At 43.9% G+C, this 11,925-nt stretch overlaps 1 long non-coding RNA gene across 1 annotated transcript; it reads right to left on the bottom strand.

The window, feature by feature from the left end:
* Positions 1-742: 742 nt before the first annotated feature.
* On the bottom strand, positions 743-8,024 carry LOC139357593 (uncharacterized). The gene is made up of 3 exons (XR_011611066.1): positions 4,429-8,024; positions 4,212-4,314; positions 743-1,344 (listed from the first exon to the last, which is right to left on the bottom strand). It is a non-coding gene; the product is annotated as an uncharacterized lncRNA (long non-coding RNA).
* Positions 8,025-11,925: the final 3,901 nt, after the last annotated feature.

Raw genomic sequence — 11,925 nt, 5'->3', positions numbered from 1 at the left:
AGAGGGAAGGCCCCTTGCAGCCATGTTCATACTGTATACTTGACCTTCTGGCCATAGCACATTAGACCAGGGTGGACACCTGACCAATCTGGGCCAACTAGAGTGTCTCTTTATGGACTCTGGAATTCTGATCTAAAGAGAGCTAATTTGTTGTGTGTGGAATTAGGCCAAAGAGAGATGCAGTTCAGTCTGTGGCTGGCTAAGCTTTTAACAATGAATCTAGGAGCTGGGAGATAGCCACCTTTCACTCACTATGGGGCGGGAAGTGGTCACTGATAAGATGGTCTGCAACAAAGCAGACATGAAGATGGAGACAAGAAACAGTGACAGGGTCCCTGTGATTCCCAGGTCCTGATTCCAGACCCTTCAGAAGCTGTGTTCTGGCCATTGGCCTCCGTGAGATGCTCCTGTGTACCTAAAATAACAGTCCTTTTCCAAGCATAAGCTGACTCAAATTGGTGTCTGTTATTTGTACCTGAAGATTCCTGACCACTACAATCATCTGTGTTAATATCATTGTTATTTTTCTCGCCCACAGTCATTTCATGCAAGATCCCCCAGACTCTAATTAGTCTGCTCGATTGCTCTCCTGTGCTCTTTGATTACACTCCATAGAGTTTTTCATCCTTTGGATGACTTAATTCCTCCCCCTACCGCTGACTCTTGTGGGTGCAACTGGCTGGGACCGGCATCACGAAGAGTAAAATAATTTTTCAAGACAATTGTGGGTAAAGAAAGGCAGATTTATTTGAGAAAGTACAAAGATAACGTTGTAAGAAAGCAGTGGGCAGCACAGCAGAGAAGGGACTGTCTGCCAAGAGGCAGTAGCTGGAGGGAAATTTTATAGGGTCATGCTGGAGGGTCTACATGCAGACAGTCATGCTGCTGGGGCTACATACTGAGCAAAGTATTTGGGAACAGGATGTGGGGCTAGCAGGTTGTTTGTGATTAACAGTCTCTCAGAACAATTGTTCTTCCCTACGTGGGGCTCCTTCCTTGTTGTTGCTTACTTATCAGGACTCCACATTGATGCCACCCTATTATTCTTTTCCCTTATAAATACCACTCCCTGTGAATAAGTAGAATTGTTTTGCATCATTTACTTTCAAGATGTATTAGTCAGTGTAAGCAACACCAGCTGCTCTAAAAACCAACCCAAAATCTCAGTGGCTTAACACAATAAAAGTTTGTTTCTCACTCACACAAAGTCCAGGGTTCCTGTTCAGGCACCTGTCCTGGTAGATTCTTGTCCAAATGGTGACTCAGAGATCTGGGATTCTCCCATTGTGTGACAACTCCGTCTTCTAGGTCCCCAGAGCCCTTCACTTGGCTTCTTCTACATGGCTGGGGATCAGGAAAGAGCACAGAGGATCACACAAGATGTTTTGTAACTAGACAAGTCTAGAAGTGGTGCACATCATTTGTAGTCAAAACCCATTTGCCAGAGTTCAGCCAAGAAGTTCACCTAGATGCAAGAGGAGTTGTGAAATGTAGTTTAATTGCACATCTCAGAAGGCAAGAAGAGTAGGTTCTCTACCACAGGAAAAGGAATAATGTCTAGCTCTAGAGTAAAGTAACTACTAGTTCTATGACCCTCATAAAGTCATAACCTCTCATTTTTCCTGCCCTCTAATGTTAGGAGTTATACATCAATCATTTAAAGCATATTCTTTGGAACCCGAGGTTTCAAAACAGATGTCCCAGAGGCAGTGGTATGCTGGACCCAGCTGATACTAGCTCCTAAAAGCCAGTTGCTCAATTTTTGAAAATTTTGCTCTCTTGTTCTTAATTGAAGTCATTATAAAAAATTAAATTACAGGCATATAAACTTATAATTAGATAAATTATATTAAAAACAAAGGTAATAAATATTCAGAATTTACCACTCAATTAATTTACTACATCAAATTCTTAATATCCTTGAGGTTGTTTACAGCAATTGTAGGTTTGGTGAAATAACTATATAATGGTGCATATAATTCTGAGCAGAGTCCCAACTCTACCTTCAGTCTTGCCACATAGTAGCTTAAAGCAGTGGAAATATTCATACCACGGAAATGTGAAAATGCTACAAATCAGGACTCCCAACCCCAGAGTCAGTTGTTAAACATTTACTAGCAAACCACAGCCCAAGGCCAGAGAGGGTGTGATGGGTGCGGGGGGAGTTGGGCGGGGAGAGTGAAGCCCTAAAAAGAGACAACAGAACTGTAAATGCCCCAAGGTCATGCCCCCCCACCACCCACTTCAGTCACAACAGATGTGGTTTTGGTAGTTTTATATCCTGGGCTTCCATGTGAGCTTTTGTTTAATAAGGGACTTCTCCTGCTTTAAAAGAAAAATATTTTCAAACTCTTGCATTACAAGATTTATAAGGCCCCTTCTCACCTACTCATTTTTTCCTTCACGCATTTCATTTAACATTTACTGATGCTTACATTTTATGGTATAGATAGGGTAACAGCTTGTTTGAAGTCAATTATGATATTAGTGTTCTACCCTCTTCCCAAGAAAAGGGAAAGAAAGTAGAATTACCATGGATTGAGTTCTATAGCTTAGATGCTATCATTCTCATCATCATTCTCATCTTTCATGACTAGCATTTAGATACTAGTCATTCTCATCACAACCACAGAAAACGAAAACGAGGACTGAGCAAGTTCAGAGACTCGGCCAAGGTACACACAGGGAGCAAGCTGCACATCTTCCCCGTGCCTCCTCCTACACTCCTCACCAGACTTCGGACATTACTTCAGCAAATGTTTATTGAGCATTTGCCATGTGCCTGACAGTGTTCTAGGTGCTCAATGTACATGGGTAAATTCCTAAAGAGGAACAAATCCAAATCAAATCGAGGTAGGATAGGATAGGGTCTGGAAGGCAGGAAACCTAAGGATTTCCTAGAACTAAATCAAATGGAAATACTTCAGCTATGACAGGAAATATCCTCTTCATTTACATAGGGCATACACCAAGTAACCAATGGAAACCTATAGAGGGTATTTAAACCCCCAAAAAGTCTGTAACAGGGCTCTTGAGTCCCTATGCTCAGGCCCACTCCCGCCCTGAGGAGTATACTTTCATTTTCAATAAATCTCTGCTTTTGTTGCTTCATTCTTTCCTTACTTTGTGTGTTTTGCCCAATTCTTCGTTCAAGACGCCAGGAACCTGGACACCCTCCATTGGTAATAAAATGTTATCATAGATTTGTTAGGATTAGACCAAGGAAAGCATCCTCTTTTTAGTTCTGGCTTAGCCTCAGTCAACCAAAGAGCTGTGTCTCAAGCTAATTTGATCCCCTCTTTCATTCCTTTGGAACCATACCCCCATTGATTTCCACAATGAGTGCAGAAGAAAGCAGGACAGAAGAGGATACACCAGAATGAGGCATGAACTTGTGAAAAAGTCATCATGAATAATAAAGTATGCACAGCATTTTGCTAACTCTCTGTAAAAATCGATAGTCTCCAAGTCTTCCCAGCCTGCTGAATTTTCCTAACTCCTTCCAGGCTGCAGATGTGGGCAAACTGCCATACTGTAAACCTTCTCTCTCCTCTGGGTCTCATTTTTTCTCTGACCAGAACCTAGTAAGGCCTTATCCCAACTGAGGAAGGCTAGCTGGTGACTATTGCTTGGGATTTGCTAAATCAGATGTTTTTTTTAAAAAATTACATTGAGTTCCTTTGGTCTGTGATAACATAAGAAAGCACAAATCAAAAGCTTCTATTCCCTTGTTCTAAGTAGCTGGAACTGGGTAGCAGTTGTCAGTGTCTGCTGGGTGTGCAGAGCTGTGCAAGCCCCTGCAGAGAGAGAGAGAGAGAGAAAAGATCCAAATGTCATGTGAGGACTGGGTGAGGAACCCAGACTACTAGCTCCCTCTCCAGTGCTCTTTCCCAGATTGCTCATTGTTTCCGATTGCGGTTGCAACAGTTGCAGGGCTCCTGTCTGTCACACTCCTCCCAGTAGGGAAAGGCCCTGAGTGTTCTGCTGTGCATCCCCTCCGAGCCTCCAGCCAACTCCAGACGCTCCCCTAATCTTTGCTGTTTTCACCCACTCTCTTCCTTACCACCACTCACTCTGATTTGAGGACTCCTGAAAGTCAAGACAGGATACACAGGGTGTGACTCTGCCCTCCAGGTATTCCAAGTTACTTTGGTGACCGTTGTTACATCTTTAGGAGTATGAAGTTTAGTTATGAATTTACCCACACATACCTGCTCACTTTATCCCCTTGTCTTCTCCCGGGCTCTTGAGACTTAACTGAAGCTCTCTGTTCCTAGGACAGGTGACTTGGCAGAAACACACACCCTGTGAACACTTTTGAGAAAGGCAATGGACAGTAAGAGGATATTAGTCAGTGTTCTCCAGAGAAACAGACCAATGGGATATAGATAGAGAGAGAGAGAGATTTATTTTAAGGAATTAACTCACACAATTCTGGTGGCTGTAAAGTCCAAAGTTGTAGAGCTGGTTAGCAGCCTGAAGACATAGATAAAAGCTGATGTTGCAGCCTGAGCCTGAATTCCTCCAGGCAGCAGCAGTTTGGAACCTCAGGAAGGGTTTCTTTGTTGCAATCTTGAGACCAAATTGCTTCCTCTTCCAGAAGCTTCAGTCTTTGCTCTTAAGGCCTGTCTGTCAGCTGATGAGATGACACCCACCCACATTGTGGAAGATAATCTGCTTTATTCAAAGTCTGCTGATTTAAATGTTATTCACATCTGAAAACTTCCCTCATAGCAATATCTAGACTGGTGTTTGACTACACAACTGAGCCTAGTCAAGTTGACACATAAAATTGACCATTACAAAAGTGTTCTCACTTCACAGGCCCTCTGCCCTCTGGCCCTTATAGTGGAGTAAAATGTATTTCTCCACTCTAGAATTCGGAAGAAGGGATTCAGGAACAACACCCTTAATTATCATGAAATATAAAGGAGCTTTGCCACGTAATGCAAAACAGGGGGAGGAAAATTTTCACAAGAAATAAAGATGAAATTAAGTTGCTAAGGAGAATATAATTTCCCAAGTGAAGGTTGTGGAAGGAAGTTAATCCCTATTGTAGGGAGACGTGTTTAACTTAGAAGACATTAGCAGGGAAAAACAAGCCATTACTCAAAATGGACCTTCTTCTCCCAGCACCTCCACCACAACCACATTACTTCCATTCATGGGCCCAGAATTCACCCCTTCTTCCCCATCTGCCTGTGGAACCAGTAGCTACTGAGGCCAGGGTCCATCCTTCCCATACAGAGCCAGTAGAAAGCAGGCCAAAGGGAAAAGTTACTAACCTGCAACGTACACTGTGTGAACCCACTCAGAATCCCAGACTTGGCATCAAGATTATTTTAAGCTGAAGATATTTGAGATTCAACAGATATAGAAAGAAGACTTCCCAGAGCTCCCCTTATCTGACTCAACAGAGATACTTCTGAGAAATGAGAACTGCCATAAATTCCCTCTTTGGGGCAAGTCTATTCCCAGGAGAGAAACCAAGAATAAATCTCCCATGAATCTCCTCTCCGGGGGAGTTGTATGGCCGTAAAGAAGACAGAAAGACCACTCACACCTGCATAAACAAACATTATCTTAAACTTTACCTCCTATTTGTTCTCCTAAAAACCCATTTGTCTTTCCTAAAGAAACCCATTTGTCCTTCCCAAAGAAGCCTTTGCTCTCCCTACCCTTTCTCCTAAATTAGGTATATAAGCTCCAAATTCTAACCATCCCTTTGAGTTACACATCACTGAGTACTCATCACTGGGTGTCCATGTGTACACATTTTGTGCGTATAAATAAGCTCTTTCTTTTCTCTTGCTAATCTGTCCTCTGTCAGTTTAATTTGCCCATCCCCAGGTACAGGACATAAGAGGGTACAGAAAAAAGCTTTTCCTCCCCTACAATACCAAGACTGAAACCTACCCAAAAAAAAAAAAAAAAAAAAAAAAGTGCTAAATGAACAGGGACTTTGCTCTTTCTTTAGGAAGAGGTAATGTCTGGGGAGAAAAATAAGTGGAAGCAGTACATCAGGGGAAGAAAGGATTAAAAGAAAATAGTGAGGAAAGGAGTAACATTGTGGTCAAGGCTGGAAATCCACCGAAGGCCCCGCAGCATCGGTGTGGAAGATTCCAGAGAGCTTGGCAGCAAGGCTTTGCTCTAAGCGTGGAAATGAGGGAGGTAGACAATTAACCAGGGTAGTAGTACCTGATTCCTGAGTAAAAATCTTCTTAAACCATCTTACTGATCCAGTGGATGTACCCTTTAGGAAAAATAGGTGAGGAAATACTTGCCACAGGCAGGAGAGAGAGGGTGCCCTCCTTCCCAGCAGAATGGCAGCTCCACTGGTCAGAGAAGCAGCAGCCTGTACCAAAGAGCTCAGCTGAAGAAATAGTAAAGCTTATTGCCTGACCTTTTCCTCCACAGAGGTAGGGGCCAGACACAGATATTGAAGGACAGAGACAAATGGAGACCATCATATGGGTTACAATCTAACTAGCCAATGGCAGTGACCAAGAGAATTTTGTATCAGTCGGATTCCAACAGAAAACACATAGCACACTCAAATTAGGACTACTTGAAGAGGCTTTAATGAAAGACTGTTTACAGAAATGTAGGCAGGGCATGGGAGGAAAGGGAAAATACATTAATCCAGAGGAATAAAGGAAAGGGCAGTGACCAGAACCCAAAAGAAATAAGCTTGCAGAGAGGGTTTCCTTGAGAGGGGCTATGGTCAAGGAAGGCCACCAGCCCAAGGCAAGTCTGCAGGAAAGAGGCCAGGGGAATAAATGCCCTGACCCTACATGCCCCTTTTCCTCCAGTTGACCACCTGCACTCCTCCTTGGCTATACTTGATAGAAATCAAGAGTGCAAGGAACCATTGCTGTGATCCATCAAGTCAGCCCCAGGAAAGGGAGTAGAGCTGAGAAGGCTGGAGAGGGAATCTGGAGGAGCAAACAGAAAGTACCTGACTGGGTCACCAACATCCAGGAGAGGGTCCCTGTGTGTCAAGGATCCTGAGAGGGACAACTAATGCATAACAACAGATAATGGGTCCACACTCCTTTCTGCCTCCTCCTCATTGCAAAACCCACTACACACATGTAAATGCACCACACACACATGCACACTACACACAGATACATATATACACACACACACATATACATGCACACTACATGCACACACATTGCACATGTGCACAATGCATACATACATGCATCTACACACACAAGCATGCATATGTGAACACATGCACATATACACACATGCACGCTCACACACACATACCCACACTTAATCATAGTCTGCACACGTATCACTGCACACTGCTCAGGCTCCTCCAGATCAGTCAGAAATTATAGGAGATAAAACCAACAGAATTTAAACAAAGACAAGAAAGACCTGGAATGATGGGCAGACTTGTCTAATTATTGCTATTTTTAGAATCCATACTGCAAGTGGTAGAAAAGAATGGGGGTGGAGGGTGCTGACCAAAAAGATTGCTTCATTATTGGAAACAGAAGATAAGTAGGCTGAAGAGGGTGATTGGAAAGTTGAAAATAGGGAGGCAGTCCTTCCCCTCTCCCCTCCACCTCCACCTCCCCATGTCTCCCTCTCCCATTCCAGGAGCTGAGCACTAGGAGAAAGAAGGGCACATGAGACCAGATGATGGAAGCTGACCTGGCTTTCCACTCTGGCTACAGACTTTCTGGATGTGTGACATTGAATATGTTCCTCAGGGCCACCTCTAGCCTATAAAAGATGTCTTTGTGCAAATAGAAGACACCTCTTTGCACAGATAAATAAGAGAATATTCTGGTTGGATGTAGCACCTCATAGTTCCTGATTTGGCAAATGCTGCATGGCTGAATTTCCACTCTCCCAACAGTGCATTTGTGCAGCATCCCAGCTACCCAACCACATGCAGCAAGCAGATGTCACTTCACATCTGTAGACCCCTGCTCGTCCTCTCTCCATAAGTGAAGATAATATCTGCCAAAAAGGGAGATCCAACACAGGAGACAAAATGCAAGGCGAGAACCCATAATTTAAAAAAAAAAAAGAAGTAATTCAAGGTCTTAGGGTGCAGGCCATGCAGGACAAAGACTGGGAAGAGCATGGGTTCTCTGCCACATGTGAGGGGGCAGTGAAGACCAATTTTGATTGATATCTTAGAGTAGGAAGTTGGAGGATTTAGGGATACCCAATGACTGCATTCTAGGTTATGTCATCAATATCATTTATTTCTTGACACAGAAGCTGACCAGCCTCTCAGAATTTCACAATCATTGCAGAGTGCAGGCTAGGGGCTCTGGGGCCCCAGCCCTGCCAATTTGTAATTGATGTGGGTTAACTCTATTCCCCAGTTGCCTCATCTGTAGAATCAGGTAAGTGAGAGACTTTCATTCACAGAGGAATTACAAAAATAAAACAGAATAATATCTGTGAAAATGTTTTGTGACTCATGTGGGATCATTTGGATTCTTCTTGTTGCTGGTTGACAAAATGCTATTTTTGATGATCCCTGGGCTTTGTTCCAGCCTCCACCTAGGGTCACTTGCCCATCTTGTTAGGAGCTTCACTATCAGCTCAGGTGTGTTTCTAATGTCTCTTCTGCACGTGATCCAGGAAAACGAAGGCTGAGTGTTCCAGCAGAGAAGCTTCAGGTTGGACTTAAGGAAGAACTTCCAGACATTGGATAAGGTGAGTAAACAAGAAAGTGAACTTTGTACTGGGAGGGAGGGCAAGGGTCTTTCAAAACAGGAGTGAACCCCTCATCTATTGAGGACAGTGATTTATAAGTATGTTTGGATTGACCCCTGGGACACTCGGAGCCGTGGGGATAAGAGCCGTACTTATGAGCCCCTTCTAGGCTCCTTTCCAGGCTCCAGAGGTTAATGTTTCCATTTAAATGGAAATTGAGTGCAAAATTATTAGCAACTGTTCAAAAAGAACCAAATTACAAGAGGCTGTTCTTTGTACAGTACAAACAGAGCTGCTGCTGCTGTTCTGCACCTTAAATACAAAGGTGGGTCCTGCTGAAGGTGACTCCGCCACCCTCAGAGGAGCTGAACCCCTGGAAATGGTTCATTTGGAACACAGACTGGGAAGCCAGAAAGCTCCCCTCTGGCCTTGGATCCTAGTAAGCCCCAAAGGAGGGTCAGATGCAGAAGTTCCAAGAACATCTGCAGAATACAGGTCACATCGGTTCTCACCTCCCCAGCATCGCCTGGCACATAAAATCAATCCTCATTACTCACCAATTCCATATTTGCAAATTCACCTCCTCGCTTACATTTATGTATAACCCCAAAATCAATGTCCGAAGACTTTTTGCGGTCATTTGCAAGCATGCACAGAGCAGTGACAATTTTGAGAAGCCTGACGTGCACATTCCCAGCTGAGATGGAGCAAAGGGATGCTCTGCCTTCTCGTTTCAGCTCTCATACTGTAAACAAATATCCTTTTTAATTTTTGAGACAGGGTCTGGTTCTGTCATCCAGGCTAGAGTGCAGTGGTGGCACAATCATGGCTCACTGCAGCCTTGACCTCCTGAGCTAAAGCCATCCTCCCACCTCAGCATCCTGAATAACTAGGACTACAGGCATTCACCACTACACCTTGCTAATTGTTTAGTTTTTTGTAGAAACAAAGTCTCATCGTGTTGCCCAGTCTGGTCCCAAAGTCCAGGGCTCAAGCAATCCACCCACCTCAGCTCTCCAAAGTGCTGGGGTTACAGACGTGAGCCACCACACTCACCTAACAAGTATCTTTTTCATGGTCTATTTAGTACCAATTTTTTGTTGTTGTTGTTGTTGTTGTTGTTGTTGTTGTTGATTCTACTATGTAAAATGGCCACCAAGTGTAATGCTAAGGCACTTTCTAGAATTCCTATGTGCAAGAAGGCTATGAAGTGCCTTAGGGAGAATATATGTGTGTTAGGTAAACTTCACTCAGGCGTGAGTTCTAGTGCTATTGGTCATGAGTTCAATGTTAATGAACCAACAATGTATATCAAATAAGGTGACTTTAAACAGAAACACACACAAGACAAGGTTATGTATGGATCGGTTGAGGAACATGTGACCAGAGGCTCACAGGTCTGCACTTCCCCTAGAAGCAATGGTTCATTATTGGCTAATTCAACATTAGCGGAAACATTACAGAACACAACTCCTACAAATAACAAGAATCGATTATTGTAGGTGTTCAGTGAATGATAACTATGACTTCTTCACAGGGTTATCTCTGAGTTCGAATGTGGAGGTACTGTTTCAACCCCTTGCCAGCAAGTTTAAAGGATCTTCTCATCCAAAACAATGCCTTCTTCTACAGCCCAATTTTTCCCATGCTCAGATCTGCACATCCCAGTATAAAGTATAAGGCCCAACAGGACCAAGAAGGGGTTATTTCTAGAAGGTTCCATGATTCATAGCCATGGTGGAGTCTTCTCATCTGAAATAACAGAGGCTTCCCAAAACCCAAAGAGTAGTCAGAGCATAAAACTTCAAGAATCCAGAGCTTTAAAAACTCAGGAAGAGTAGGGTCACCCAAATCAAAAAGGATGGGAGTTGGCAAAGTCTAGCTCTCAGTGAGCCAGGAGCCAAGACCCAGCCTGGGACAGTGAGGCCAAGAACAGGCGAGGAGACCACCAACAGCAAGGGCTTGGGGAGAGGACCGAGAAACTGGCTGGTGTTGGGGCTTGCATTTATGAGCCCTTTGTGGAGGCAGTGGGAGAGGGGAAGCCCCCCGAAATGATGTAGAACAAAAGTTGGCCTTCTCAATAAATGCAATGTATTCATATAAATGCCATCAGAGAAGGTGGCCAAGGCAATTGAGTTTGGGGGACTCTCTCCAAGGTCCTAACTCGTGATTTTTATCAGTTTGTAATGGAACTCTGGTAGAATCTGGAATGACAAGCTACCTCTCTGTTCCCTGGTTTCTATTCCTGCTTCTGCTTCCACTTCCCTCTTCCCTTCCTCCCTTCCCCTCTTTCACCTCCTTTCCCCTTCTTTTCTCTCTCCCCTTGTTTCTCTGTCTGCAGGAATTGAAATGTACAACCACGGGTCACTCAGCAGGCTGGCTGACTGGCTACCATCACCAGTCTTCTTTCCCTCCATCACAGGTCATGAGGCTGCAGTTGCCTTGTAAAAATTCTGGTGCTACCCTCCACCGTACAGGGAGATTTTCCTGGCTCCACCTTTTTCCATTTTGAAATGTTTTTTGCTTTCATGTCATTTCCCATTTCTATCCAGTGGCCTCATGTCTGGATTTACTGTCTCTTCCCAGTCCCTTTGGCTTAATGGCTCAACCGGGGGATCTGGCCTCTGATTTTTGTTTCTTTTGAGTTATGTCTTCCCAGATCACCTTCATTTCTACCCTGCCTGGATCACAGTGGAAGCATCAGGAGGGTGTGTGATGGCCTCGAGGAAGTCCAAATGCAAAGATGCTCCTCCTACTCAACCCTTGCAAGGCTGGTTGGACACACATAAAATCAGGAATTGGTGTTAGGGTGAGAAAGGTTTATCAAACTCACATTTTAAGCTCTGAGTTAATGTTGTTTTAAGCTGACTCAGTCATTAGATTCATACAGCATGGGCTGGGGCGAGGGGCAAGGGGCAAAAGAGAGAGGAAGGAAACCAAGTAAGGAGGGCTGAGAAACAGTTTGGGATTTGGAAGCTGTGGGAAGTGAGACAATTAGGGAGGAAAAGGGGGGATTTCTGAGAAGTGGTATGTGGGTAAAATGGATTCTTCTTAGCATTCTTTAAGAGATCTCAATAAAGATTTAAATTATTTGTTGATTGGCTTGCTCTTCTCCAAATGCAACTCTATACGGAAACTAAGAAACATGGAGCCACAGCTTTTTTCAGTTTATATCAAGACAGCCTAAGCTCCTCATCGTGGCTGACCAGATCTTGCAGACACACCTCT

The sequence above is a fragment of the Macaca nemestrina genome, chromosome 12, assembly GCF_043159975.1.
Source record: "Macaca nemestrina isolate mMacNem1 chromosome 12, mMacNem.hap1, whole genome shotgun sequence".
NCBI classification, from domain to species: domain Eukaryota; kingdom Metazoa; phylum Chordata; class Mammalia; order Primates; family Cercopithecidae; genus Macaca; species Macaca nemestrina.
Note: the sequence above shows the minus strand (reverse complement) of the source record. Positions and strands in the feature narration are given on the sequence as shown.